Below are 25,929 nucleotides of genomic sequence, written 5' to 3'. Positions count from 1 at the left end.
ATCCTCAAGAAGGAATAACATTGCTCTAGTTCTCTTTAGAGAAATTTTTAAGTAAATGGATATTGCAAGTTAGGACGCTAGAATCTGCCCAAGAGGAAGTGGCAGAAACACATGATTCTAGTCGTGCAAATCAAATAAGAGAAGTTAAACGGTCTTGCAAATAAGAATCCCCCTGCACGTGCCTTTGTTTGTCACAAGCATCAGGGGCAAGCGGGAGCTGCTGGATCTTGGATGATATAAGGGACGATGTCCCAGTCCACTCCACAGCACAGAATAAGGATGTGGTAACTGTTCCCAGGGCTCAAAATGGTCCTCTGCGTGTAGACGGCAGTGGAAATCTTAAAATGTAATCTGATTTACAGTTTTCTAGGTGGAGTGATTTGCAAACAACTTATTATTAAACAATTTTTGCAAGCAAGCATCCCCCTATGCAAAATTGAGATGGGGTAGGGCTGTTTAAAAATGATCAGAGTCAGGTTAAGGACACTTAGATGAACCCTGGATGGGTAGAATGAGCTGGGTCCAGTGCTGGACCTTGGAAAAAGTCAACTTCCACGTCTTCGCTCTAGCTCTTCACGAGCAGGATTTTAAGACACCGCAAAGAAACTTGCTTCTTCCTTTCCGAGCTGTGCCGGAGACCGTTTCAGATTTCCCCTGGCGTGTTGGAGGCTATATCGGACAGCATTCACTCGCTCATCAGTGGCTGGCGACTGCTTTTGCCCGTGTCTTTGCCCAAAATTTTCTGGGTGATGTTGGAAAGAGACGCTGGCGTCATATCTTGCGCACATCATTCCCTGCCCTGCGAATTAACTGGAGCTCAGAGAGGGAACCAACGCAATCAGCAGCGGTTTCGCTTCCTGCAAGCGCCGCTTGTTTTGTTTTTTGCCCACCCCCACCCACCCACCTTTCCCCTCGCTGCAGGCTTGACTTCATGCCCGTGGCAGCATCCTCCCCGCGCAAGCCGAGCAGCTCTCCGCCAGCTTGCCCCGCTGCAGCTCCTCTCCCTGGCGGCTTCCCTTAACACGTTCATTGCCGCCTGAGGAAGGAACGATGTTCTTTACCCTCCTCCCCTCGCTTCCACAGCGGCCCCGGCCTGCGCTCCTCGGACTTCGCGGCGGAGGTGGACCCAGGGCTCGAGGGCCGCGATCGGCCTCTCCCATCCCTCTGAGCAGCGGCGCTGGCAACTACCTGCAGGGCAAGTGAACGCGAGCGGGCTGGGAAAGCCCCCGCGCGGCTCCCAAGGAAGGAAGTAGGGGAGCCTGGCGGGTGGGTCTGCTAGCTAAAGGCATTGACCTCCCTTCAGCTGCCAGCGCTCGGGCCATCCCCGTGCGAGGACACGCACTGTCCACACGCCCCCCCCCCCCCCCCCCCCCAGTGCAATAGTCACCAGAAGTTTTACCCGCAGCAGCGCCCGAGCCGTGGCGGCCGGGAGGGGAGGATAAACTCAGGGAGGTGCGAGCCCGGAGCTGCCCTGCAGCCGGCACCTCTGCCCCGCGCACAGCTCGGAAATGGCTGCGAAAGTGGCTGGGTCTTTTCCCTCGCCTCACCCCTCCTCTTTACCCGCTGAGCGTTCCACCCGCTACCGTCTAACCCGCTATAGACCCGCATGCCAAAAGTTAGAAGCGGGCAGGCGGCTGGCCACACACCCGTCCCAGCCGACTTTACCCGGCAGCGTGGGCGAAGGCAGAGGCGGATCTCCTTTGAGCAGCCTCTAAAGGGGGAGAACCTGCGGGAGGCGAAGCTGGGGGATGCTTGGGCGCCGCTATTCTAAGGGTTGCGGGGCTGCCTTGGACTTCAATGCAAAGTGCACCCGCGGCAGGAGGAGAAGCAGCGGCCGCAGCCGGCGCCGCGGCTCCTTTCCGCAGAAGTGGGTAGGGTAGGGTAGGGTAGGGTGGGGCGGAAGGGGTTAATAGCCGCCTGCCTTCCTCGAGCGTAGCGGGCGGTAATTGCCAGACCAGGCAGCAGCCTGAGAGAAGCCAGTGGGGCTCGCGGGGGGAAGGACTTCAGGTGCCTTGTTGCAGGGTCTGGTCATTCCCGCCGAGTCCTTGGTCGCTGGCTTGCTTTTGTGTGTGTGTGTGTGTGTGGGGTGCGTTTATCTTATTTTTTCATTTATCCCCCCCCCGCCCTCCCTGCTTTTTTTCTTGCTGCTGCGGGACTTGCAGGTGTGCGCGTTACAGCCCTGGAAGGAGCAGCTCGCCCTGGGTCTCACGCCCCCCCCCCCACACCCCTCCCAGCCTCACCCTAGGGCTGGCGCTGCTTCTGCTCTTGCTGAAAGTTTCCTCCTTGTAAGGGCTCCCCTGAAAGGGCATTGGGAGAGCCCCTCGCCTGGGGCTGAGCGATGGGGAAGGAAGAGCGAATCCTCAATTAAAGAAGAGGAGAAAGCAAGGCTGGGGGTGGTTCTCCCCCCCCCCCGCCGCTCCCCATTCGGTCCTGTCTGATCTAGCCAGTTGCTCTTGATTTTCTGTGAAGGGGAAAGAAGCGAATTTTAAATGCAAGCCAAGTTGTAAAGGAGGCGAGCGGGACCCGTCCGTGCTGCGGGTTGGCGCAGCCCTGGTAGCACGCGGACCTGCCAAGGTTTCTCCGCTGGTTTTGGTCCTGTTTCCTTTCACCCGAGGAGGGGAACTGTGGACTCGGAAGCAAGTCGGCGGTCTGCCTGCCACTGCGTCCCACCTCGTTTGTTTTAAGGACATGAAGGCTAATTAGGACAGCCTCAAGGTAGGTGAAGGAAGGGGAGGAGGGGGGGAACGACACCGTTGGGGTCTTTTTCTGCCATTTAGAGAAGAAATAACTGGGGGGGGGGAATAAATGCAATCAAATGAAATCGCCCCTCCCCGCTCTCATCCGCTCCCTGGCTGTTGGCAGATTCCTCTCTGCTCTTGCAATCAACGTTATTGTCAAAGGATGTTGCAGGTGGCGACGAGGGATGGAGAAGTGGCTTGGCGTTGCACTTTTGGGTGCTTAATGACGGCGGTGCAATCTTAATAGCAGGGTTTCCGCCACCCCCATTTATTTGGCTCTCGGCATGTGTGGCTGGCAGCGAAGCCCCGTCTCCTTATTGCCCTTAGGCAGCCATGCGCGTCGAGCAGACCTGCAAAGGGCAGGGTGGTGGGGAAGGGTGAGAGCCCACAGCGCACAAGGCTTGCCCCCTACACCCATCCGCCCGGCAGCCGGCGCCGGCGGGAGCTGTCCGAGGGATTCAGCCCCGGAGCCTTGCCCGGCTCGCTCTGCTCCCTTCCGCCGCTAGAGGCGCTTGGGGAGCGCTGTGGCCGCGGGGAGAGGAACCGACCGAGGCGCTGCGGGGCGCACCAGGGTCGGGCCGCCACCGGCCCCTGCTGGGGCGGGGACGGCGCGGCGGGGCCCCCACCGGGCGGTCCCCGCTCGCCGGAACCTCGGAGACGCTGCCTCCCGCCCCGCTCCGCACGTGGGACCCTGCCACTGCCCGGGAGAGCGGCTCAAACCTCTGCTCTGCCTCCTGGGCAGCATAGTCCGGGCTGAGGCTTCATTCCCTGCCCCCCGCCCGCCCTTCTCCCTTCCTATCCCATTCCCCCTCACCCCTCCTCCACGTCTATACGTTTCCCCAGGTCTTGGCTTCTGTGGGGCCCACAGGAGGGATTGTCCTGTGCTGCCCTTTGCCTGGCAGGATGCAGATGACTGCAGGTGAGAGAGGGGAGGTGGGGTCGTGGGTTGTAACTGGGCCTGAGGAAACCTCCACTGCCAGGTATTCTTCCCCAAAACACCGAGGCGCTCCATCCTGGAGGCTGGTGGACGGTGCAGGAATGTGAACGGGTAACCCCCACCCACTGGGGTGCTGGCGGTGAGGAGGCGGAAAGGAGTTAAAGGAGAAGGGCAAAACCCTGTAGCGATAACCAAGGCAAATGGAGCTGGCTTCCGTTCCTATTTCAATGAGAGCAGGAGCAAGTCCCCGGTTGGGCTTTGATCTGATGCAGGTGTGTGGTGGTGGTTTTTTTATTTTATTTTAAAAAAAAAAGATTTTTAACTGGCATAAAGGGGCTGCCACACCTGTGCCAAGTATGATGGGAAATGAGCCCTTCAGAGTCTGCATGTTTAATTACTTCTGAGTGCCGGTGGTGATCTGACACAACACTGCAGATTTTGCAGGGGTGGTATTTTAAGGAGGACCTCTCCAAATAGAAGTGCTGGAGCTGAGAGCTTTCATGAAACAGGATGTTAATAAGACAAGCAAATAACCAACCCAGGGGCCATTATACCATCAATTTAGTCTTGCTGAGTGCAAAGTTTAAATGTCAACATTTGGGAAATACTGTCTGGAGTAATAATACACATCAGATGATCTTAAACATTTCTTTCCCAACTTTCTAAAGGACAGGATAGAGGAATCAGTGTGCTCTCACCATTATCATACGTGACTGTCAGATTTGACATACTATTCCAAATCCTTGCCATGTCAAAAATAATTTTTTTTCACTTTTTTTTAATAGTAAAAGGTCAAATCTTTCCAAAATACATATCATTGTAAATTGGGAGGCTTGCCAGCAAAAGAGGGAGGTACATTAGAGGTTCATGGCTTTGACATGAAAACTAAAAAGATGTGCATGGTTCATTAGGTTGAAACTACAATACCAAGCTACACACATGAAATAACTTAGTCATTTATCATTGAGAAAAGTAAACCAGGACTTGTAAAAAACACACACACGCGTTCCTAAGCCTCACCCTGCTTTGTACAACTGTGTTCAACAGATGGAGAGAACCACAGTGTGAAATATTTCTAACAGGGTAACCATTATGTGGTAACTGTATGTTATGTGCCCTAGAAGTGAAGACACTCAATGATCGTGCACAGACAAAAAACACCATAGCAAAGTTACAGCAGAAGGAAGTAAATATTTTGCAAAGTTCATATGCCAAAGCAGTTAGACAATTTAAAAGGAACTGACTGCTCCCCAAAATCAAAACACAGGGTTCTATTAGAGATAACACCCATTCCAGGAGTGGGCATCCCTGTAAGTGAGTGGCTGCTGCATGGTCTATTCTGATAGAGAGTATGTGTAGGTGATATATCTATGAATGTTCTGACTCTTTCTGGTCATTAAATATTAATTCAGAAATGATTCTCAACCTTCTCAATTTCTTACTTATTTAAAAGCTAAACATTCTGAAATTGGCTAAACTCTGCAGGTCTGTTACGTCTCTAATATAAGATGAACAGAGAACATTGAACACTATATTTAACTTCTTTGAGATCTGGTCACTGATTAAGACTAACAACCAAGAAGACATAACAATCTGTGATAGGGCCACATGTGAGCTGTGTGTTTTGATATGAGCTGTGTGTTATGATAACCGATATGTGCTGCATTTTTTTCCTAGACATTCTATAAAAGGGCTCTAGGTGGAAATGTTTTCCTGTGCAGTAGGAAGAGGAGGTGATGAAATACAAAGTACTGGAGAAGCTTGTCAGTGACAGATAGCTATCTGTAAACTCTAAATTCATAATGGTAACATGTAGTTATGAATAATACTGTACACTTTAATGTGATACAGTGAAGACTTAAGAGCAGATTAATTTTGATTTTCATAGTTTGTGAAATTATTCTCCTCTTCTAAAATCAAAAGATAAAGGGGGGGGGCGGGAAATACATGATGATACATTTTAGAAATTCAACTCTGTGCACGTTGGTACTTTGTAAAACTTTTAATTTTTTTGGTTGTTTTAGAAACATGGCATCTGGTGGTTATGTGTGGACCTAAAAATCTAATGAATGTTGCTATTCATTGACAATGTGTGCGAGTAGAACATTTGTTTTTGACCATGGCCTCTTGATTTTTATTCCATGAGGCTATCTAGAAGACTGAGCCAAAGCCCATTGATTTCAGTAGGCTTGGTATCCGGCCATATGTTGTGTGATCAACTAGTCGTCAGTGAGCAGGTGCAATATCTTGCAACTTTGTTGGTAACATTTAAAAAAAAAAATCAGATTTGGGCAAATGAAGTGGATCTGTTTCAGTGCAATGACACACATTGTTAAAACTCCATTGATAACACAGTTCTCTTCCCAACAGGCCATTTGTGTTATGACACTAATTGTAATTTAGTGGGTTTTTAGCAGATCACATTAAATAAAGTATATTTCTCAACACACTTTATCAGTTCAGATACAGTATGTATATTCAGGACATTTAAAAAATTGGTGTATCTTTTATAACTGCTAATTAATCATGGATTGACATTCCTATGTCATTAGTAGACTGATTTTTATTGAAGCCTGTATCTAATTATGAATTCTAATGGATTGGTTTTCTATTCTAAACGGTATGGTAACTGTTTTAACTATTTATTTTCCAATACTTTTTTCAGGTCAGCTATTTGGAATAAATCTTTGGGGTTTTATTATTTGTGTGTACTTCTTCTGAATTAGAAACAAGTACACACTTTTTCTGGAAGAACCAGTTAGACAAATGACTACTTAAAATCTATTAAAATAAATGTGGTGAACTTCAGAACAAATGAAGCTAAAATGGTTAATGCTATAGACACTTCTCAAGATTTGTTTCATGCAACATAAAAGTCACATGATGATTTTATTCATAATAATACATTCTTTCTGTGTGTTAAAGTTCTTTTTAAAGAGCTATGCTTTGTAGTTTTCAAATTAAAAAAAAAAAACTAATTTAGGTTGTATACAACTTGATATGCATTCTGATCCCTGAGGATACTCCTATTTTCTTAGCTATTCAGTCAATATGTAAAAAAGACATAGAAGACCAAACTGTAAGTAGTGCTGTATAGTGACATTTCAGTGACCCAATTTCTGTTGGTGGAGTGAGTGTGTGTGTGTGTGTGTTTTGTTTCTTTCAGGAAACAGCATTTGAAATAATCTCGTGTGACTATTTGATGAAAGGGCTAATCTTTAATTCCCTTTGATGCTTAAAATAGACGTCACTATCTGTATATTGCAGAGGGTTTCATTCACATATGGATGTGCTGTTAGCTATTTCATTGTAGTAATTTTTATAAAAGTTGTTGTGGGTCCAAACAATTATTTGATTAATAGGCCTTACACTGGGAAGGGATTTACTGAGTGACTTTTTTTTTAAGACCACTATTTTACAAAAATATAAATACCACATTGAAATGTAGATATATTTATTATATAAGGTAAATTATTTTGTTCGTTCTTATTGTGAATGAAGCTTTAGTTGCTTTTTGTTGTAAATACTTGTTCCTTAATATACAGGAAAAATAGCCTTTTATTGTAGGATGCAAGAGACATTAAGTGGCATATATTCCCCAGACTTCAGGTGACATTATATTAATAAAGTGAAATTATATTTTCCCTAGTAAAAATGAATGACTGAATAAGATGAGTATCTAGTTTTTCCATATCACTTGTTTATTGCCTGGTTCCTAGGAAAGAAAGTAAATTACTTTTCAGTTATAGAATTGATGTAACATAATATTCAGTTATCTAAAGGGAGACTCTTTTGCTCTCAAACTCAACCAAATGCATGGTGTAACAGAAATGTATGTAAAAACACTAACTTTTCTCTTTTGTAGCCACACTAATGAATTTGAAATAGTCTAAATTAGACTGTGAAGACCACAAATCCTTTTGTTCAATCTCATTTTAATATAATGTTACTATGATTAACTGCAAGATGTATGTCTTACAGCCAACATGAAGAGGCATAATTAGTATACAAACTGTATTGCTTCTATGTAGCAAGGAAGTAAATAAGTTTACGTTAAATGCTTTTTAAACAAACAAGCCAACTCTCTATATAAGTTGTTTTTAAAAATTACAACTTCTGAGCTTTGGGGTTTTTTTTAATCATCTTCCAGCTGAATATATCTGGGTTTGAAATATTTCAAAGGGGTCGTAGCAGAATCATAAGCGTACTATAAAACATTATCTAATTTCTCTTAAACTTAGTCATCACAAATGAAGCTAACATACTGAGGAGGCTAGATAGTCCATGGTATGCTTAAAGCACATAACGAAGCTGGTGTCCAAGAAATTGCTCAGTTTTGGTTATATAAATATAATAGCAAAGGAAAACAGACAGAATTATTTCAAACACACCAGGCTGCAGCTTTGAAAACCTTGGAATGCATCGCACGCAAAAGTCCAATCTAATGCCCGTTGAAGTCCATGCAGAGGCTCACATTGAGTACAGTCGTTGGTAGTTCAGGTCCCAAATCCCTGCCTCTCAGGAAAAAAAGTAGAAATTCACTTCAGCCCTTTCCCTAGCAGCTGCCTTCTCTGACTGCCCTGTCATGACTGAATCTTCATTGTGGGACCACACACACAGGAATGTTTCCCAATGTTCTTGTGCTCATTGATGGCCCTTTTATGTTTTGATGGGATGACCTTCCTTCGTCTGCCATTATGCATCTGCCTGCTGCATCTTCCTCCATTCTAGCTGCTAATTACTTTGTTCCTATTATATCATTCCCCTATTGTACTTTCCCCTTTCTCTTATTCCTGATGAAATGGGATAACTTCATAGTGAATGGTGTTTAGAGTTGCGGTTATTCTGACACATTTTGAATTAGAGACTTGATGAAGTCCCTGGTGGGATAGAAATACATGGTGGCCAATTCTGGGAGATGGACCTTGCTTTCTTCAGGCTGATCCAAGAGTGAATCCCAACCAGGAAAAACTTAGCACTGCTACGGTTGTCCTCCGCTTTCCAGAATTTCCACCTTCTGCAAAACAGAAAGGCTTTAGTTCTTCCTTGACTCTGCAAGAACCACAGTTACAGTAATGTAAATAACTGTCATTGGGGCAGTGATGAGAATGTTTCACATAAAGCAGAGACAAGCAATGGAGAACTTGGCTAGGCTTTCTTCCTTTGGGAATGTCTAGCTGTTTTGAGTTTAGCCACTAATATGTGGTTATGGCAATGAAAGGCGATTTTTCTCTCCCCTAAATATTGCCTTCAACCCTCCCTGGACCTCCCTTTACAAAGCCTTCGTCAAGAGGTGGACAATGGGGTGCTCTAAGGGCCTTATGCTGAATCCAGTGGGAAAAGGAGAAGGAGCGACTCCTGTCCCCAGGCTTTCCCCCCTCTCTTTCAAGGATACCCTTGCCTCATCCCCTGACTTGAACATGGAAGTGAAGTATAGCAGCTCCCCAGCCCCCTGCTGCTGATTTGTTTGGAGTAAAACATACTATTTAGTTTTAACAGGGAAGCATGGGGTGGGGTAGGGGGGAAGAGATTCTATTGCTCCTGCTGAACCGCCATCTCTCTCTCATCAGGCCCTGTCTTCTTTGGATCCCAGTGACCTGCTCTCTATTCCTTGTCGCTTTCTGATACATGCTGTGTTAAAACAATTATCTAATGCATGTCTGCTTTATTATAGATTTAGGAAGCATGTTCATGAAGGAGGATTGGGGTTTGGGGGAATCTGCTTGTGAATGGAAGGGAGGGTGATGATCTATTTGAGGGAAGAGGGATATTTTTGGTTGGGAAAATAAAGGGCTAGACCCTCATCTGGTGTAAATAGTGTAGCTCCATCAAGGTCGGTGGAGCTACCCTGATTTGCCCCTGTTGAGGATTTAGCTCAATGTGTTTTGAACACGAGTTTTGAAACGTTGAAGCTGGTGGCATTTTTAAAAGAAGCTTTTGCAGTGGCTGTATTTAGCTTTTGTATATTCATGCTTGCTTTTGTGCCCATCTGATGGGAAAGGTGTGGGCACATTGGTGGTCTTCTGACTTCAGTGGTTGTATGTAGTCTCCATTAGATTTGGAGAGCCATTTGTCTATAAACATGTCATAACTAACTTAGAGGCTATGTTTTCCTCTTACAAGAACATACAGTATTACTATCAAGAGAACCTTACAGATTGATCTGAATTTTTGAAGGCACAGTGATTTGTTTTGAAAATTCACCTTTCTTTAACATTATGGGGGTGGGAGGGATGTTTTAGGATTTTAGACCATCGCTCATGGCTTTCGGTTAGTTATTTCCCAATCATCCATGTTGGGAAGGGGCAGAGATTTGTAATTCAAGTATTCACTTTACTGTCATTCTCCTTCAAAAATGTTGTTGTCATCATCAGACTTTTGGTAATTTGTTCTAGCTGAAGCTGCTTACAGTCATTCTTTCAGGGACCTCACTTGCTGTAAGGCTATAACACAATAGGGGAAAGTGAAAACTCTGTGAATGCACAGGCTTTGGCTTACAGTTAAGAATTATTTCTAAATTACAGACCTAATTCTGCTCCCATTACATTTGGAATATCACCGACTCTACTAGAGTCACTCCAGATTTATATTGGTCCGAGACCAGAGTTGTCATAATTGATCACAACAAACTTGGAAGGACATTAAACCTCCATACTTCAAGTCTTAAGCCAATCTCTAGTTACTGGAGACAATGATGAGACCTGTGGGGTGGGGGAAGGGGGTGGGGGTGGAGATTACTCTTTTTCTGCCTATCGCGGAGTTCATACACCTTCCTTTGAAGCATCTGGTACCGGCCACTGTTGGGCAGGATACTGCACTAGATGGATCTTGGGTCTGATTCAGTATGGCAATGCTTATGTACCAGAATATGGCCCTAAGAAATTAATATGCTTTTGACAGATTTATTTAAGCACTTTTAGATTAATAAAAAAATCCCTAATTTCTTTTCTAGGTCAGTTATTGTTTTTTTCCTAATTTTTGACTTTCTGCTTTAAATCTATTCACGGCATCTGAGTAAGAGCTGGCATCTGAGTAAGAGCTGAGCATATAAACAGAGTTGAAAATTGGTGAGCTTGGTGGTTTTGGTGTGTTGAATAAGGTGATGTAAGAAACCAGTCCCCAAGGTGGAATCCGATGGACAGGGGATGGTGGCTGCAGCAGTGAAGTCCGTGAGAGTATCCAGCTTGTACCCAGTTTATTGCAAAGAGTGGAGAATATAAAACTGCTTCCGATGTGTCTTAGGTATATCTGTAGGTGTGTGGGGGATGGATATATTTGTGCAAGGAATGTGAGACTTTTAAAGCCTGGATTAAAAAAACAACACATGTGTCCAAGGTTAATAAACTTCTACAGATGATGCTCATCAGAATACTTCATAAATAGGTGCCATTAGGAAGCTAGTGTCATGACACAAAGAGACCAATGAGGAGAAGAGGGACATCTTCACATGTGGTACTGGTCTTCCAATATATGTGGAAAAGGATGTGTTTTTCCTCATGTACTGTACAAGCACTTTTGAGAGAAGGGGAGCCACTTTTGATGTACTAAATAAGATGTATAGGTAAGGATTGTAGTATTAGATGTGTGGTGGATATGGGTGCCTCAAGGTAATTTGCCTAAAAGGATGGGGATGTCAAACCTCATGAGATATGGAGGAAAATTATTCTGAGAGCTGGAACTGATTCTGTGGTTGTGGTACTTGTCTCCCAATGATGCAAGGAACTGCAGGAAGATTGACTACAGCAATCTTTAGGAACAAGATTTAATTCAAAGTTCTCTGTTAGCAATTCTTTGGAAATACTTAACTCCACACACAGCCAGCCAGACTAGAGCAATTAACCATCCTCCATCTGTAAATGAAAAGATGGTATGGGGAGGAGGGTTGTAATTTTTTTAGAATAGAAGTGATAGCTTTCAACTTTTAATAAACAAAAAGAATTCATTTGTTGCGACTGTTAATGCTAGGGGAAGGGGGAAATTGGAAAGTAATGAGGAGTGCTTAGATCAGATAGATAAATTCACTAGAGACAAAAGGAAAAAGTTAAACTCACTCTATATAGTAATAGGTGAAGGTTATGATAACTTTGATTGCCTTCTTAGAGAGCCATGGTTCTGACTGATGAAGGTTTTACCATAGTATCTAAGAGAGATTTTGTCCTTTCCTTCTCTATCCCCATCCTCTACATTCAGAAAAATCCTTTTCAGCCTCAAATTTTGCATTCTTAGTCCTATTTAGCTTTGGCAGTGAAAATGGTATTAGACAAGTTATGAGGGAATCTGAGTGTATAAAGTGAGCAAAACATTCACTAAGGAGAGTAAAAGTAGTCCACCTACAGAGAATCAATGGGCCTGATTTTCATTTGCATTAAGGTCCTTTACCAGAGCAAGGCAAAGGGACCTCAGTGTAACTGAGAATGAAGCTCAGTGGATCTGCTAAACAACCAGGCTATAAAGGAGATAAGTACATTGCAGAGAAGCTAAAATATCTTTGTCAGAGTTTTCTCCATGCAGGATGATGGGGAAATAATTATCCTGGAATTGCTCTGTACAGGTAGTGAAGAGATAGCGATGTAACAACTGGAGAAATTAAATTGCAATAAATCATACAGACTGAATGGCTTTCATCCAAAAATTCCAAAGGAAGTGAAGAACAAAATAGCTGAGCTACTAATAAAAATCTGTAATTCATCATTAAAAATGATGATGACGAGTCCTCAGGGTGGCCAACAGAGTATCCATCTGTTAAAAAGCTGCTAAGGTTGAGGCTAGGAACTACCAATGAGTATATTTTATTTCAGCACCTTGTAAATAACTGAATTAAAAAATCATTAGGGAAAATTTACAGTGCATCAGATGAGCATATGACAGGAGCATTTAGATGAAGACGAGGGGGAAAATTTTGTAAAGCTTCTGAACATGGGCAGCAGCTATCATAGGCTGAGGGAAGCTGTGCCTCTCCAAACAGCCTGGCATGGAGCCACCCATGCTCTGCTCCAAAGACAGTCTTCTGCAGATCCCCGTGCTCTGCCCTGGCCCAGTCTGACTGGGCTGGCCAACCTGCTGCAGGGCCTAGGCCTGCTGGCACTGGGGTCGTGCTGCCAGGCTGGCGCTTGGACTGCGCTTCCCAGCTGCCTGCGGCTGAGGGTGCTGCAGCTGTGCCACCTGGGGCACCAGGGCTGGGGGCCACGGTGGGGGTGCTCTGGGCTCCTGCGGGGGATGGGTGGGAAGACGGGGTGGGGTGGGGTGCGGCGCGGTGGGGCCTCAGGCAAAATGGGAGAAGTGGGGGCTAGCCTCTCCCAACAGCCGAGTCACTGGCCACCCATGCTTCTGAATGTGGTTAATCATGCCTCTAGCCTGTTTGGACTTTGAAAAATATCACAATACTATTCATAAAAGTGAACCAGTTGACATAAACTGAACTTTCAAATATTTAATGCTAGCATCCCCTCTTCCCGATTGATGAAAGCATTTAAGCACTGTTTAAATCCCATTGCCTTAAATGGGAGCAGAGTGTTTATTTAAATTTAAGCACATGCTTAAGTGCTTTATTAACTGGCCTCATAGGCTCTCCTGAGGCTATTGGGAAACTTGGTAAGCACTGGGGACATGCTGTCAAGGATTAATAAATGCTTAAGGCCAAGGAAGCAGAGTAGGGGGAAATGGTGTGTGTGGTTTTTTTTGTTTTTGTTTTGTTTTTCCTTCCATAATTGGAGATGGGGCACGGGGAAGCTTAATAGTGGCGAATCCCAAGGGATCAGTCCTCTAAATGATGATACTCTATATAGTAATGGATTCCAATGCTCGTTTGCCAGCAGCCTTCTTCTCTTCATTGTGTTCCATGGCTGGGATTCTGGAATACTGGTTTGTGAACGCCAATGGTTTTATCTTCTGCTCTGGTTATAAAGTGCTTCAAGGCATTTTACTTTGTAGGTTGTAAGAAAGTCCTCACGCTGCGTATCTTTCAGCAGGGAATACAATGGGAAGATATGTTACAACAGTTCTAGAGCTGAAAACTAGAGTAAATCATTTGAGCCTTTTTATTGGGAATGTTTGAGATTATTTCAGCTGCACTTCTGCTCTTTGAATTGCTTATCGGTTTCTGTCCACTCTCCTCAAAACATACAAAGGTAGAAAAGAGAGGGTCATTCCAAATTAGTAGATAATTAAGGGAAGGACTTCCAACTAGAGGGAGATTGCTATGGAGTGTATAAATCCCACACTGGCCAACAAGAGGTTAAGTAGAGCCTGATAGCTCTGTTAGCCTCACCATGTTACACGTGGTGGGTGCTTCAGATTTGGAGGAATTAAAAGTTCCATATAGCTGAAAGGGGGACACCAGGAGAGAGGTAGTTCGGAGTTCCTGCTCTGTAGGAAGACCCTGACAGGAACCAGGCAGAGTGAGAACTGAGAGAGAAGCTACAGAAGCAGAGTTGGCTCCTGTGGTGGGCCTTGAAAGAAGGGCAGGATTCCAGGGATGAAGCCCTGTGCTAGGGGTTCTGTACTAGACAAGAGAACTGGCGAGAACCTAAGATTGACTAAAAGCTCAAGCCTGGGAGGGGCAGAAGGTGCTTACTCTGTTTTTGATGAGGGACTCCCAGGGGAAGTCCCGTGGGCCATGGAAGAAGAGTAAGATTGAGGTGAGGTGGAAGATGTTTGTTGCCATAATTTTATCAGACATTATTTGTGTGGGACACTAATACGCTGGAAGGGGTGGAAATATAGTGTGACCCAGCCAGAGGCCCAAGTCACCATTGTCCCATACCACAAGTACTGAGAGGAGGAGGAGAGGCAGAATGGTTGAAATGCCAGAAGGCTGCAGTCTGGGGCAGAAGCAACTAATATGTTTGTAGACCAGTGCAAGGCACCTGGGTAACAAAATGGAGGAACTAGAGCTACTGATGCAGGGAAGTGAAACCAGATATTATAGGGATAATCGAAACCTTGTGGAATAGTAGTCATGACTGGAGTACAGATATTGAACTGTATGTGCTGTACAGGAAAGACAAAGACCAGATAAAGGTGGTGGAGTAGCATTGTTTATTAATGATGAGGTAGACAGTGAAGAAACTAAAAATAATGGAATGGACAAAACAGTGTTTTGGGCCAAAATCACTTTGGGGAAGACCGTTACCAGAGGCTCCCCTGGGATGGTTCTTGTGGTATGCTACAGGATCTGATCTGGATATGGATAGAGACCTCTAATGCTTTTAATGAAATAAATATTACTGGGAATTGTGTGATTATGGGAGACTTTACCTTTCCAGATATAGATTGTAGGGAAAGTGCTACTAATAATAGTTCAACTTAAACTCTTTGTTTTGTAAAGAAAGGAGGTGCGGGGGGGACGGGGACAGTGGTCTGTGAAGCCTCAGGCCTATTAGTTTGACCTCAGTTGTAAGTAAGGACTTTGAACAAATTTTGAAAAAGTGGTTAAGGACATAGAGGTAAACAGTAATTGGGATAAAAGACAACATGGTTTTACAAAAGATAGATGATGCTCGACTAACCTGAACTCTTTCTTTATGAAGATAACTGATTTTTCAGGCAAAGGAAATGCAGTAGATCTAATCTACCTGGATCCAAGTAAGGCATTTGATAGAGTTCCAACATAGGAAATTATTAGAAGATGGAGATTAATATGAGAATTGAAAAGTGGATTAAAGAGGAGACTACAATTGGTCATATTGTAACGTGAACTGTCAGGCTGGAGGGAGGTTACTAGTGGAGTCCCTCAGGGATCAGTCTTGGGACCAGTCTTATTTAGCATTTTTATTAATGACCTCAGCACATAAAGTGGGAGTGTACTCATAAAATTTTGTGGGTGACACAAAGTTGGGAGGTATTGCCAATATGGAGGAGGACTGGACTATCATACAAGATCTGGATGACCTTGAAAACTGGAGTAATAGAAATGTGATGAAATTTAATTTAATAGTGCAAGACCATGCACTTAAGGACTCGCAACAAGGACTTTTGCTATAAGCTTGGGATGTATCCATTGGAAGCGACAGAGGAGAAAAAAGACCCAGAGTCATTGATCACATGACTCAGCTGCCAATGTGATGCAGCTGTGAAAAAAACTGATGCAATCCTAGAATGCATCAGGCAAGGCATTTCCAGTAGAGATGGGAAGCGTTAGTACTGTTATACAAGGCACTGGTGAGACCTCATCTGGAATACTGTGTGCAGTTCTGGTGACCCACATTTAAGTAAGAGGAAACTGGAACAGGTGCAGAGAAGGGCTATGAGGATAAGAGAAATGGAAAACCTACTTCATGAGAGGTGACTAGTTTAGCATAACCAAAAGAAGGCTGGGGGGAAGATATGATTATCCTCTGATATATTTACAGAGAGCAAATACTAGGCATGGAGAGCAGTTATTTACATTAAGCACCAGTGCGGACACAAGAACGTGTGGATATAAATTGGCCATCACAAGTTTAGGCTTGAACTTAGTAAAGGTTTCTAACCATCAGAGGAGCGAAGTTCTGGAACAGCCTTTGAAGGGGAGCAGTGGGGGCAGAAAACCTAACTGGCTTCACAACTGAGCTTGATACATTTATGGAGGAGATGGTGTGATGAGACAGACTCCAGTGGCATGTAGCCGATCTATGACTGCTAGTAGCAAATATTCCCACAAAGGCTGGTGATGGGACACTAGATGGGGAGGGCTCTGTGTTCCTACAAAGGATTCTTTCCCAGGTGTGTAGCTAGTGGGTCTTGCCAAAGTGCTTCACATCCAACTGACTGCCGCATTTGGGGTCAAGAAGGAATTTCCCCTGGGTCAGATTAGCAGAGAGCCTGGGGTTTTTTCACCTTCCTCTGCAGCATGAGGCACTGGTCACTTGCAGGTTTAAATTAGTGTAAATGGTGGAGTCTCTGTAACTTGAAGTCTTTAAATCGTGATTTGAGGACTTCCATAACTCACAAGTACATTTAAAATTTTAGATTTGTTTCATCAGAAAACATTTTAGCTGTTGAATTTCTAAATTATTTTTTGAGATGAAGACTTCAAAAGATCTCGGAAGGGCTCTTAATATTGTGAATTGTCTCATGTTTCTTTCCACACTGCCAACACACCAGCATGCTTTAGCGCAATCCCAGCCAGACTGTTGCAGTACTCCACTGTACTCCTTTAGCCCGTAATCCTTCTCCGACATGCTCCCTACACTGGTTCTGAACTTCCCAAGGATTCTCCCCAACAGTGGGGAGAATGCTATGCAGCCAGTTAAACTGGCTTTAAGGCAGCTTTGCCCAAAGGAGCCTGGATGGAGGGTTAGGATCTGTCCCTGTCTCTATAGCTAACTTGATTATCTTGTTTGAGAGCCTGTAGCTGTTACTTGCACCAGTCACAATCTGATAAGGTTCTGTTTTTCTACTGCTGTATAGAGAATGCTGTAAACATAACTAGAACATTTCTAGTATTGACCCTTTCTCTTTTTTTGTAGCTCACGCAGTTATGTCAGTTCTTGAGATGAGTTATCTGAAAATAGAGCCTAGCACAGTGATGGCTGTTGAATTACGCATACTGCTAAGTATTTGAAATTATGTAGGCAAATGCTATCAGAATTAAACCTTTACAGCCCTATTCTGAAGTCTTTATTCATGTAAAATGCACAATAAAGTCATTTGATTTATTCACTTCTCTTGAGTTATTCATCCATAATGAATTCAGCTTTCCTTACTTGCTATGAGTAAATAGGCTTCATACAGGGAATTTAACAGGAGTTGGAGGATTACACACCACGCCTTCAACTCACAGGCAGATCCCAAGAATGCAACACCGTCTCATCTGTGGCTTCTATTCTTGCCTCTAAACATTGCCCTTCCACAATCCTTGTGCAGGGAAGGCAGCCTTCGCCCACTGGATCCACTTAACCTTTTCTATGTTAATCCAAGATGCAGAAAATTTACATATAGGTGAGTGAGATCTCGTGATTTGGTGCACAGACTCGAAGCCCCTAGAGAGCATCACAGATCTGCTTTGTGTTCCTAACTCAGTGTTCCTCACAGTGACATGTGACACCTCACTGAAAAATGTGTCATTTACATGATAACAAACAGCAGCCTATTAACTATGAGTGAAATTAAGCTATTGCGTGCAGTTTATTTCAGCTAGCATTTGGGATATACTGAGACTGTGCATTATTATTTTAATTGTATGTATTTACATAGCACCCAAAGGGTAGTTAGCACTTCAAAGATGAATAAGAATACAAGGTGCTTGCTTTGGAAATCTTAGCATCTTAATAAATGGCAAATGGGGCATGGCAAGTGACAAAATATTTTATTAGCATGGGACTGGGAAGTGATCTACAACAGGGATCTTATTAATGCCATATTTGTGTTTTCTTAAACTGTTATGGTTGGTTGGTTAGCACATATTGGTGGGGGATGCTACATTTTACAGACGACTTGGAAAAGTGGAAATCTACTGTGTTTCAGTTCATTAGTTGTAGATAAGGGTAGGCAAATAACTGGTATGTGTCTGAACCCCTCCACTTTTAGCTGAGTCATTGTCCATTTTCATTCTCTTCAAGCACAGGGGGTAGGAGGAAAGTAGAAAGCAGTATATAAATTAAGTTATGGCACAGCTAGCGAGGTATGTTGCATAGTATGTTTGTACAAATGGTAGGTTTTTTGTTTTGTTTCTATTTTTAAGTGGATCAGGAAACTTTGGGATTCAACTGATAGACTTCTTTTTTAAAAATCAGTTATTTATAATCTCCTTTTCAGCTAATCCCAAATATGAGGCAAAAGTTTGGCTATTGACTGAGACAAGGCTCTGATCAAAGTTTCATGAAAGAAACATTACATTTTTGCAAATACCTGCCAAGTGACACCTGTCTGGAATTATGTATGAGGGTTATTAGATGCTGTGGTGCTGGGTGCTGCAAAAATACCTAAGACAAATAACTAGATTTGTGTGCACCTCATTGGAAGCACTTATAAGGCAAACAGGTTGCACACAAATAAATAGGAACATATCAGAGATTGCCATCACCTAGCAGACTACAACCTGCATTCCATAATGCATGTGGCTCCCTCACAGATAAAGCCAGATACCCAAAAGTCAATTTTGAAGAGCTTTCTCCTCTATCTTCCTTTTCCCATAGCCCTCAAAGTATGTTTTATTTTGCGGTGTGCTTTTTAAAGTGATGGATACAGTGCATGTAAAAGACTTTCAAAAACCAAACAAACACTGTATACATTGTATGAAATTTACATATGCAAATCAGACATTGCCATCTGGCTCCTGGAAAGTTAGTACATTTCATGGTTTTGCACAGGTTGTTTGATTGAGAAAGCACAGTAGTTTACCAGATATTTAGTATGTTGTAAAACATATTAAGGTCCTCTGATGAAGTTTACATTCAAAATGAACACAACTGTGTGCCTTCATTGTGCTTTAAAATAGGGCTGTCAATTAATGGCGATTAACTCAAAAAAATTAATCGTGATTAATCATACTGTTAAACAATAGAATACAAACTGAAACTTATTAAATATTCGGGGTGCTTTTCTACATTTTCAAATACAGATTTCAATCACAACATAGAACACAAAGTGTACAGTGCTCACTTTATATTTTGATTACAAATATTTGCATTGTAAAAATGATAAAAGAAATAGTATTTTTCTATTCACCTCCTACAAGTACTGTAGTGTAATCTCTTTATCATGAAAGTGCAACTGCACTCAAAGCAATGTAAAACTTCACAGCCTACAAGTCTACTCAGTCCTGCTTTTTGTTCAGTCAATTGCTAAGAGAAACAAGTTTGTTTACCTATATGGGAGATAATGTTGCCCACTTATTAATAACAATGTTACCTGAAAGTGAGAACAGGTATCACATAGCACTGTTATAGCTGGGGTCGCAAGATATTTACGTGCCAGATGCACTAAAGATTCATATGCCTCTTCATGCTTCAGCCATCGTTCTAGAGGGCATGCTTCCATGATGATGACACTTGTTTGAAAATAATGCATTAATTAAATGTGTGACTGAACTCTTTAGGGGAGAATTGTATGCTTCCTGCTCTGTTTTACCTGCATTCTGTCATACATTTCATGTTATAGCAGTCTCGGATGATGACCCAGCACATGTTCGTTTTAAAAACACTTTCACTGCAAATTTGACAAAATACAAAGAAGATACCAATGTGAAATTTCTAGAAATAGCTACAGCACTTGACCCAAGATTTAAGAATCGGATGTGCCATCCAAAATCCGAGAGGGCTGAGATGTGGAGCATACTTTTAGAAGTCTTAAAAGAGCAACACTCTGATGCAGAAACTACAGAACCCAAACCACCAAAAAAGGAAATCCACATACATCAGTCCACACTGCTTTGCTTTGGATTGTTATTGAGCAGAACCCGTCATCAGCATGGATGCATGTCCTCTGGAATGGTGGCTGAAGCATCAAGGGACATATCAATTTTCAATGCAACTGGCATGTAAATATCTTACGATGCCAGCTACAACAGTGCCATGCAAATGCCTGTTCTCACTTTCAGGTGACATTGTAAACAAGAAGCAGGCAGCATTATCTTCAAGTGTAAACAAACTTGTCTGTCTGAGTGACTGTCTGAACAAGAAGTAGGACTGATTGGACTTGTAGGCTGTAAAGTTTTACATTGTTTTCTTTTCGAATGCAGGTTATTTTTGTACATAATTCTACATTTGTAAGTTCAACTTTCATGATAAAGAGATTGCACTACAGTACTCAAGTGAATTGGAATATACTATTTCTTTTTGTTATTTACAGTGAAAATATTTGTTATAAAAATATAAAATGAGCACTATACACTTTGTGTTCTGTGTTGTAATTGAAATTGATATATTTGAAAATGATGAAAAACATCCAAAAATATTTAAATAAATGGTATTCGATTATTATTTTGCAGCACAATTAATCACAATTATTTAATCAAGTGAATAATCACGATTAATTTTTTTAACCCCTTAACAGCCCTACGTTAAAGTACGCCAATTTAAAAAACCCCACAAATTTAAAAAGTGCTAACTGACTTGAGAACCTAAGATCCATTGAAAGATAAGAGGTTCTTAAATAGCTTAGGCCTTTTTGAAGTTTTTGCCCTATAGCTGTGTATTTGCACATGCAAATAAGCAGTTACCCAGCTAGGAAATTGACGTATTATTGACTTATAATAAATTTCAAGCACAACTGCCAAAACAGTGCAGGCAAATTAGGTGCACAATTGTATCTGAATATTTTTTAACACACACACACACACACACACACACCCCTTTTTGAAACTCAGACCTCTGTAATTTACTGTTTTAGGGTAAAATCTCGGAATTACTTCAAGTGGACAACAATTCTCACCTATTACTTTTCTTCCATAGTCCAATGGCTTTTTAAAAAAAAAAAAAAAAAAGATTTTCACAACAAGTGCAAACAAACTGTTTGTACACACAAGACATTTTGTGGACTAGTCACTTTCTCATGTTTGCTGCACTTGTGCTTTGGTAAGTACACAATTCCTTTGTCTAATTTCCTTACAAAACACTAGACACTGTGTTAGCATACCAGCAGGGAGGTTTTCTTGTAGCTGCTGCTAACAGAGGAGAGTAATCGGTTAGCTCCATTGTTTCCTTTTGCTTTCTCCTGCAGTATTACAATGCTATGTTTAACATTAGACTTTCTGATGTCACAAATGCAGTACTATGGACTAGAATCCTTCTTTTTCTACTTGTTTCTTCAGGACATGGGAAAATTAACTCCCAAAGCTGTTCAGTAATTACTATGTAGCTTAATAATGGAAGGTAAGTATGATGTATTCCATTAAATCTGCTGCATTTGAAAGCTTCTCCCCTAATGTGAATGCTCAACTATTCCTAAACACTGTATATATGAGGTATAAACACTATTGCAGTGATTCTGCTCACAACTTGTTACTAAACGCAAATGTTTTGTTTCCAAATGTAAGATGGGCATGAAGATCAAGATGCACTATGAAATCTTTGTATTTTTATGGTGGGAGTCACTAGATGGCACTGTTTTTATTTTTTTTTAAAATATATTCTAGTTTACATGTTGCTTTTCTTAACATGTGAGCTCTCTTTGAATAAATGCTTCTTTGTTTTCTGATTAAGAATCTTTTTGTGGGAGCTGTGGCAAACAGCAAGGGAGTTTGCTCTACTTCTAACTCTGTAGAGTCAGGGTGGTTCCTTGGGAAACAGGCATTCCTGTCTGGGCTGAGACTAATGAAGGGGAGAATGCGTTCAGACTGTATCTCACCATCTCTGTTTCAGGACTGGTCCATACAGTGTAAAATAAACAAGTTGCACAAAGAACACACTCTGTTTGTATGTCACTGACTTCCCCTTCAATAGGAAGCTGACCTGAAAGACCGAAGCATCTCCTAGGGCTTGGCAGAGGGGCAACAATATTGTGAGTTTACCAGCTTGCAATTCTAGCCTGCATGAGTCTTAAGCCTAGTTAAGTGAATCACGCAAAAGAACTGCACAAGATTGTGCCCAGCACGTAGCGGGTGAGCAGAAGGATACAAGAAGTCTTCCTTCATCCCTGTGCCTTGAAGAGAGGGGCCAAGCAGACTCGGAGCACAAGGACTATGCAGCACTAGGGTTGTCCATGGCAATGACCTTCCAAAATGGGGAAAAGGGGGATTGCCATGGTTTCCATACTGCATACTTTCAAAGTCTGATGTGCTGGCCTTCAGACACAATGCTCCTGCTGTGCAGTGCTTTCTACAGAGGGCAGAGACTTACAGCTCTTAATGTTTTTGATTTGTTCCCCCCCCCCCAGTTGAGTGTTTTATTTTTTTTTGTTTTAATATAGTGGCACTCGGCACATTGAGTTCTCCAACCCTGGCTGGTACCTGGTTTGTGTGAAGAATTCTAGAACAGTTGTCTAATAGCTGCACATAAATGGAATTGGTTTGTGTTTTCCAGTAAAAGCAAAGTCTCTGGAGTGTCTTTTCACCCTGTAGACTGGAAATGTTAGAAGGCTTCCTTCTACCAGGAATTGGCTGAGGTTCTGTTACATCAGCTCACTGTGTGATATTGACATTGTGATACCCTTTGGGTTAATCTCTAGGGCAGGTGGCAGTAATTGCCGGCAATAAGGATTACCCTGCTGTGGCATCTTGAATCATTAAGGAGTGAGGTAGTCTTTTAAAGTCTTTCATTTGAAAATGGTATTTTTGAAAAATACCTGTGCTAAATTCCATCAGATTTAGATGGAATATCCTTTAAATTCGACCCTTTGGAATTACAGTACTGGATGAAATGATGCATGATATTTTGGCCCTTACTTGAAGGACAAGGAATTTTACAATCTGGTTTAGAGCGCAAATTAAAGTTGTGCAATATGAATATATCGGCGGTAATATAAAGATCAGTCTGATTTATAAAAGGAAAACCTTTTGCTAGCAGTTGAGATATTAACTAATTGTTATGAGAGCATATAGCTACTAGTCTCTATTAGTTCTCCAAAGCACCTCTTTATCTCTTTTTCTATGTCCCTATCACCACTGGAGGCTGGCACAGAAAGACAATGTTCTTTTAGCCATAGCTTTACAGGGCATATTTTTAGAAGGCAAAACTATAATTCTTTGAGAGAATATATTTACTGATGTTGTTAATGAATTAATCTGCCAACATAGACTTTGTGCTTTCCTTTTTAAAGGATAAGTTGAAATGTAAAGTAATAATTGTATTTATATTACTTACTAAGCTTGACGCTCCATGTTTCATTATACAACGGTAACCAGATAAAATAATTGTAAAATTACGTTTTTTGAAATAATCTGCAAACCTATCACTGACAATCATGATTTGCTTTAGTGTGGGCTGGAAGAAAATATTTTTTTCGGAGAGCACTGATGGGCAATTTCTGGTCCTTCCCAAGGGATGTCCTGTATTGGGTTCTGCAGAGTTCCATCTCATTGCTCATGTTCAGTTTAACATGAGGCTTCTGAAAAAATGGTGGGATACTTCTGGTTGTATTCTCATTAGCATGCTGCTGATGTTTTGCTCTATGTCCTTTTCATCATTACATCCAAATTAAACCTGAGCGATAGATGATATAGATCGAAGTGAAGCTAAGGAAGGAGGCTGAGGAATCCTCTGCAAGAGTTGTTGAGGTTGTACGTCACCCTTCTGCTAAAGTAGTGCACAATTTAGCTAGGCGTTTGCCACTGCTGTACTCTGAGGAACAGTAGTCGTGCACCCCTCTTAAAAGCTCACAACAGTGTGCTTTTTGTTCAGGACTGCCATTGAAAACTATACAGAAGATCTGACTGGGGCAGAATGTTGATGCCTGCTCTTGAGCTGAGTAGGCCTCTGTGAGCATGTCATGCCAGTTCTCAAAAAATCTGTAAAGCAAGTGAATGGACTGTGACCCAGTTATCCAAGAGACCATCTCTATTATGTGTCAATGGTAAGGAATTACAGAAAGAGTTGCTTTCCAACACTCAACAAAGAACTTAACTAGCTTAGGGAAAACATGGTTATCCCTAAAAGCTTCTCTGCTTGACTGTAGAGATTCTGCCAAAAATCTTTTCTCCAATTCTCTTTCTGGCCTCCCTTTCTGCTACAAATTTAAAACTCTCTCTCGTGTACCCCATACTCCATTGTGGCAGCTGAGTATAGTTGTGACACTCTCTTGCACTCAGCTGCTGGGGTAAAACTCTCTGAAGCTGCTGACAGGCCCCTCTCCTTTGAGGGCCTTCTCATCGCCAAGATCGGTGAATTCTAAAGCAAGAGGCCAAGATGTTGAGGCTATAAGGCTTGCCTTGCCTCCCCTCCTGAGAACTTGGTTCACTGTTTTTGATTTATTTAGTATTTATTTTTTGTTTAATTGGTTTTAGATACTGATCTAGGTTGTTTCTTAAGCTGTTTGTTTGGGAAACGGTGAATATCTTCCACAACGGATTTTTAATGTCTTTGTCAAAAAATTCCATCAAAAATACCAAAATTAAAATAAAAAAAGGTGACTAGCTGTACTTGTTTGATACTAAAGCATTTGTTCCTGGGGCCAGGGGGGCAAACTGACAGTTTTACAGTCGTAATTTGTTGGAGGCAGAGTGCATGTAATTAATTACATTTTAAAATGTTAGTATATGACATGCTTAGAAGATCTATATGTGGTAAGTAATATAAAATTATTGTGTGTGGAGCAGTTGCTGTTAAAACAACAAATGCTGTTTGCAGGTAAGGTTTTTGTGATATTATAGAGAATGTAAGATATATTTCCCAAGGACAGAAAATCCTGCAGGATCATGTTAATTAGGCTAAAAGAAAATATTTCAGTGGTGACCACTGTAACAGGGCAAATAGCTTGGTGCAAACTATAGGCAGATTTGGGAAATTGCCTGCAGATGTTTGATGGCCTATGGAGTATGAGTTGCACCATATCTTAAAGCTCATTCCTGATGAGTTTATGCTTACTAAATAGCATAAACCCACATGTCATATGAATGTGCTTTAATCAACTTTCATGTATTAAAAACAGGTAAAATTCTCCAACCCACTACCTGCAGAGTTCAATGTATTCAGTCATTTCTTAGTGAATTCCTGGAACGAGAGGGAGGCACACTTAGGACTGGAAGCTGTAACATAACTAGCAAAAGATAATTTAACCTCCAAACCCAAGGGGCAAATTCTTCTCAGCAAGGATTTGAGAATCAAGGCCCCAATTCAGCAGTTGACTTAAACACGTGCTTAATTGCTTCACTGAATTGGAGCTGGAGGGTCTGATACAAAGGCCATTGAGGCATATCCTCTGCTGATTAAAATAGTCATTTACATTGTTAGCTAAGGATCTGCTCTCATTAAATCAATCTGAGTCTCTCCATTGACTTCAGTGGGCTTTGGGTCACATCACTGATGCAAAAGAAAAGGGGACATTTAGTGTTCAAGAATAGCTAGTTACAGGACAGTGCAGTTTTTCTAGCTGTTCACCCTCTTCTTCAATCTTCAAATCACTGATTTTTCTCTCGTATCATGCAGCTCCCATTTCTAGATCTGCTTAGACTTCACTCCCTGATCTCTACAGACTTCTCTGGCTGCAGGTTATTCCTTTCTCTGCTTAGACTATCTAATTGTTGGAAATTTCTTGTAGGTCAAAATGCACTCTTTTATGGCATTATTTTCAAGGGAAGTATACACTATTATGTAGTAATCCTTCACTAATACAAAATTAAACTTAACTGATCAGTATTGTAGGATTCCTAATGTTCTGCCGTGAACGTTGTGAGAAAAC

At 42.2% G+C, this 25,929-nt stretch overlaps 1 protein-coding gene across 3 annotated transcripts in view; it reads left to right on the top strand.

Annotated features, from left to right (window-relative positions):
- Positions 1-2,250: 2,250 nt before the first annotated feature.
- LINGO2 (leucine rich repeat and Ig domain containing 2) overlaps positions 2,251-25,929 on the top strand; it is a 760,520-nt gene continuing 736,841 nt past the window's right edge. For 2 of the 3 annotated variants that reach the window (XM_073345577.1, XM_073345578.1), the window contains exon 1: positions 2,251-2,715. The gene's annotated coding sequence lies outside the window, so the exon portion shown is untranslated. Of the gene's footprint in view, positions 2,716-3,607; positions 3,658-25,929 lie in introns of those variants that run through there. The other variant, XM_073345579.1, reaches the window with a different exon arrangement.

Source organism: Lepidochelys kempii, chromosome 5 (assembly GCF_965140265.1).
Source record: "Lepidochelys kempii isolate rLepKem1 chromosome 5, rLepKem1.hap2, whole genome shotgun sequence".
In the NCBI taxonomy this organism is placed as follows: Eukaryota; Metazoa; Chordata; order Testudines; family Cheloniidae; genus Lepidochelys; species Lepidochelys kempii.
This window is presented reverse-complemented; position numbering and strand designations above follow the sequence as displayed.